This window comes from Bufo bufo, chromosome 5 (assembly GCF_905171765.1).
Source record: "Bufo bufo chromosome 5, aBufBuf1.1, whole genome shotgun sequence".
In the NCBI taxonomy this organism is placed as follows: domain Eukaryota; kingdom Metazoa; phylum Chordata; class Amphibia; order Anura; family Bufonidae; genus Bufo; species Bufo bufo.
This window is the reverse complement of record NC_053393.1, coordinates 119,211,346-119,217,109: the sequence shown is the minus strand read 5'-3', so window position 1 is coordinate 119,217,109 and position 5,764 is coordinate 119,211,346.

The window sequence follows — 5,764 nt, the reverse complement described above, 5'->3', positions numbered from 1 at the left end:
TGCTCCTCTTCACACCCTTCAAAACCTGCTTAATAATAAAAGAATTTGCTAAACATTGCTGACCGTACAACTTTTGAAAGAAGGAGACTCCCGCAACTGTCTTTGAAATGTGAGAAAAAGAGCAATCATCCTCTAACATAGATGAAATGAAGGCTAAACCTTCATTTTCATTGTCGATATTCCGAGTCCCACCTTCCCTTTGATTAAATGAAAGCCACCTATTCCATGCGGATGAATACGCATCCCATGTTCTAGGTGCCAAAGACCTTTGGAGACTTTCAACTATTAGATCAGAACTAGATCCCACAGATGCTCTGGGCACGGAACTCCTTCCAAGTCTGCTTCTGGCGCGAGCTCCCGGAATCTTTTCCACTGAAATCGAGATAATGCATCTGCAATATCATTCTTTTTACCTGGGATGTATCTAGCTTTCAACCAAATATTAAACTTCATACAACATAATACTAAATGTCTCAATAAACGCACCGTTTCCTCACACTTTGATGATTATGTATTTACTGCAAAAACAACACCTTGATTATCCGTGAACAAAAGAATCCGCCTATTACTAAAATATGAACCCCATATAACAATAGCTACCACTACCGGGAATAACTCTAACAAAACTAGATTTGATACAAACTTATTTACAATCCAAGACTCGGGCCATGTCCCAGCGCTCCACTTATTATTCCAAAAAGCCCCAAAACCAACACTACCCGCTGCATCTGTAAACAATTTTAACGCATCTGAATCAACTAACTCTTCCTGAAAACAAATTTTCCCATTAAATTTCTTCAAAAATTCTAACCACAACAATAAGTCGTCCTTTAAATGTCTAGATAGTCTGATGTGAGCCTTAGGGGACTTTAAACCTCTTGTGGCAAAGTATAACCGTTTTGAAAATACTCTTCCCATAGGAATGATCCTACAAGCGAAATTTAAAGAACCCAAAAGAGACTGAAGCTCCCTCAACGTACATTTTTCCTTTGACAATAGCCTTGAAATACACAATCTGAGATCAAGCAACTTATTTTCTGGTAAACGAAATTCCATACTGATGCTGTCCAATTCAATACCCAAAAATTCTAAACAACAGCATGGGTATATAGTCTTTTCTTGGGCTATTGGAATGCCAAACTTCAGACACATGCCTAAAAAACCCTGCAATAACCGTTCACAACACACTGAATCCGAAAAACCTAAAAACAAGAAGTCGTCTAAATAGTGCAAAATCCCACCATCAGGAAAAGATTCTTGAATCACCCAATGTAAAAAGGAAGAAAAGGCTTCAAAATATACACATGACTTAGAAAAACCCATCGGTAGGCATTTATCAAAGAAAAATTCTCCTTCAAAGCTAAAACCAAGAGAATTAAAACCAGCCTTTGGACTCCCATATTGTTGAATGGATTAGGCAGTGGCTGAGGGACAGGCAACAGAGGGTTGTAGTCAATGGAGTATATTCAGACCAAGGTCTTGTTACCAGTGGGGTACCTCAGGGATCTGTTCTGGGACCCATATTGTTTAATATCTTTATCAGCGAAATTGCAGAAGGCCTCGATGGTAAGGTGTCTCTTTTTGCTGATGACACAAAGATTTGTAACAGGGTTGATGTTCCTGGAGGGATACACCAAATGGAAAAGGACTTAGGAAAACTAGAGGAATGGTCAAAAATATGGCAACTAAAATTTAATGTTGATAAGTGCAAGATAATGCACCTGGGCCGTAAAAACCCAAGAGCAGAATATAAAATCAGTGATACAGTCCTAACCTCAGTATCTGAGGAAAGGGATTTAGGGGTCATTATTTCAGAAGACTTAAAGGCAGGCAGACAATGTCATAGAGCAGCAGGAAATGCTAGCAGAATGCTTGGGTGTATAGGGAGAGGCATTACTAGTAGAAAGAGGGAGGTGCTCATGCCGCTCTACAGAGCACTAGTGAGACCTCATTTGGAGTATTGTGCTCAGTACTGGAGACCATATCTCCAGAAGGATATTGATACTTTGGAGAGAGTTCAGAGAAGAGCTACTAAACTGGTACATGGATTGCAGGATAAAACTTACCAGGAAAGATTAAAGGACCTTAACATGTATAGCTTGGAAGAAAGACAAGACAGAGGGGATATGATAGAAACTTTTAAATACATAAAGGGAATCAACAAAGTAAAAGAGGAGAGAATATTTAAAAGAAGAAAAACTGCTACAAGAGGACATAGTTTTAAATTAGAGGGGCAAAGGTTTAAAAGTAATATCAGGAAGTATTACTTTACTGAGAGAGTAGTGGATGCATGGAATAGCCTTCCTGCAGAAGTGGTAGCTGCAAATACAGTGGAGGAGTTTAAGCATGCATGGGATAGGCATAAGGCCATCCTTCATATAAGATAGGGCCAGGGGCTATCCATAGTATTTAGTATATTGGGCAGACTGGATGGGCCAAATGGTTCTTATCTGCCGACACATTCTATGTTTCTATGTTTCTATGTTTCTATCTTCCCTCTCACTTGGGCAGGGCCTTCCTCGTTCCCTCCCTCTGTGTCACGTATGTGATTGCCACGCCGACCGTGATATTATAACTGGCCATTACTTTTTGAGAAAAAAAAAATAAAAAATGTAATTTTTTGTTTGTTGTTTTTTTTTCTCTCTCTCTACTTAGAATCCAATATGGATCCTATTGATGCCTTGGCAGAACAGCTTCAAAGCCTGTCTTTGGAGGTGGCAGGATTGAAGGCGTCTGTTCTCCAACAACAGCAGCAAATGCAGCAGACCACACCACCAGCGGTTGCTATGGGTAACCAGGTTGTCACTGAACCCAAGGTTGCTCTTCCCGACAGATTTTTTGGGGGAAGGGACAAATTTGCGACGTTCCGTGAGGCCTGCAAATTATATTTTAAGTTGCGCCCTTACTCCTCAGGTCATGAAGAACAGCGGGTAGGGATTGTCATTTCCCTGCTTCAGGGGGATCCGCAATCCTGGGCATTTTCGTTACCCCCTGGTTCTCAGGCTCTTCGGTCAGTGGAGGGATTTTTTGGGGCTTTGGGTCTCATATATGATGACCCTGACCGAGTCGCCCTGGCTGAGTCGAAGTTACGGAGACTCCTACAGGGAGATCGGTCAGCAGAGGAATATTGCTCAGAGTTCCGTAGGTGGGCTACGGATACTCAGTGGAACGACCCGGCTCTCAGGAGTCAGTTCTGCTCTGGGTTATCTGAAAGGGTTAAGGATGCACTGGCGCTGTATGAGACCCCCCTTTCCCTTGATGCTGTTATGTCCCTCTCTATCAGAATAGATAGACGTCTTAGGGAGAGATCGAAAATTCCGGAGCAATTGGTTACCTCTCCCAAGCAACAGTCAGCCTGTACTGACTTAGATGAGCCTATGCAGCTAGGCGGAACTTCTCGTCAGGTCCGTCCTCCCGAGGTTCGCCGTAGGGGGGGGGCTTGTTTTTTCTGTGGGGGGAGGGGTTATTTCATTAATGTCTGTCCCTCCTTTCTCAAAAACAAAAGACCGTCGGAAAACTACTAACCCCGGGCTGTGCGGAGGATGTCAGCCGGGGGGTATACGTTTCCTCCATACGAACATCTCAATTTGTGTTACCAGCGGTCATTGTTTTTGGTGTTAAGACGGAGTCTATTTCTGTTTTTCTAGACAGTGGAGCAGGGGTAAACTTGATTGATGCCCATTTTGCCCGCACTATGGGTTTGTCTCTCTGTACGCTGCAGAGACCTATTCCCGTATTCGCTATAGATTCTGCTCCTCTGTCTCAGAGAAACCTCACCCACATTGTTCGTAATTTACACCTTCGGGTAGGGGACCACCATAATGAGTGTCTTTCATGTTACGTTCTCGAGGGCCTTCCCTCTCCGGTGGTATTGGGTCTTCCCTGGTTGGTAGCGCACAATCCAGTGGTGGATTGGCAGGCCAGGGAGATATTGGAGTGGAGTGAGCATTGCAGAGAGAATTGCTTAAATAACAATTGCTTAATCGCCTCCATAGCTTCCCTACCTACATTTATTTCGGACTTTGAGTACGTTTTTTCTGAAAAGGGTTGTCAGAAACTACCACCTCATCGTCCTTATGATTGCCCGGTTAACCTGATTCCCGGGGCAAAATTACTCAAGTCCAGGTTGTATAATCTTTCGGGTCCCGAGAGACAAGCCATGAAAGATTATATCTCCGAGAGTCTGGCTAAGGGACACATCAGACCCTCTTCTTCACCCGTGGCTGCAGGGTTTTTCTTTGTTAAAAAGAAAGATGGGGGCCTGCGTCCTTGCTTAGATTTCCGTGAGTTAAACCAGATAACCATCCGTGACCCATACCCTCTTCCTCTCATTCCTGACCTTTTTAATCAGATTGCGGGTGCTAAGTGGTTCTCCAAACTTGATCTTAGGGGGGCCTACAATCTGATTCGTATCAGGGAAGGGGATGAGTGGAAGACAGCTTTTAACACCCCTGAGGGGCATTATGAAAATCTAGTTATGCCTTTCGGTCTGACCAATGCCCCTGCTGTCTTCCAACATTTCGTTAATGATATTTTTAGTCATCTCATCGGCAGGTTTGTAGTCATATACCTAGATGATATCTTAATTTATTCGGCTGATCTGAAAACACATGAGGTGCATGTCAGGCAAGTACTGCAGGTCCTACGGACGAATAAATTATATGCGAAAATTGAAAAATGTGTCTTCGCTGTTCAGGAATTACAGTTCCTGGGATATCTATTATCTGCTTCAGGTTTCCGCATGGATCCTGGGAAGGTCCAGGCAATTTTAGATTGGGATCTTCCTGAGAACCTTAAAGCCCTACAACGGTTTTTGGGTTTCGCTAATTTCTATAGAAAGTTCATTAAAAATTATTCAGTGATCGTTAAACCCCTTACCGACATGACTAGGAAGGGGACGGATTTTTCCAAATGGTCTGACGCCGCTAAAGATGCATTTTCCTCTCTAAAGGAGAGGTTTACCTCGGCACCTGTTCTAATTCAACCTGATGTCTCCCAGCCTTTTATTGTCGAGGTAGATGCGTCAGAGGTGGGAGTGGGAGCTGTATTGTCTCAGGGTCCGTCTCCTGGCAAATGGCGTCCTTGCGCTTTCTTTTCCAAAAAATTATCTTCTGCGGAGAAGAATTATGATATTGGAAATAGGGAACTGTTGGCGATTAAACTGGCGCTTGAAGAGTGGCGTCACTTCTTAGAGGGAGCAATCCACCCCGTCACGGTGATTACGGATCACAAGAACCTTCTGTACCTAGAATCGGCTAAGCGTCTCACCCCTAGACAAGCTAGGTGGTCGCTATTCTTTACCAGATTTAACTTTGTAATCACCTATTGTCCTGGGGCAAAAATACCAAGGCAGACGCATTATCTCGTAGTTTCCCTGGAGGGGGTAATGTTTGTGATCCGGTACCTATTTTACAAAGAGGAGTGGTTGTCTCTGCTGTACACTCTGTTCTAGAGGGAAAGGTGTTAGAGGCTCAGGGGGACGCCCCGGCCTCTTGCCCCTCAGAGAAATTGTTTGTACCGTTAAACCTGCGTCTTGAATTATTAAAAGAACATCATAATTCGGCACTTGCTGGACACCCGGGTAGTAAAGCAACCTTGGAGCTTTTATCTCGTCGTTTTTGGTGGCCAAGGTTGCGTCAGGATGTAATGGATTTCGTGTCTACTTGTTCTACTTGTGCACGCGCGAAAGTCTCTCATACACGTCCAGCAGGGTCTTTATTGCCACTTTTCATCCCCAATAGGCCATGGACACATCTGTCAATGG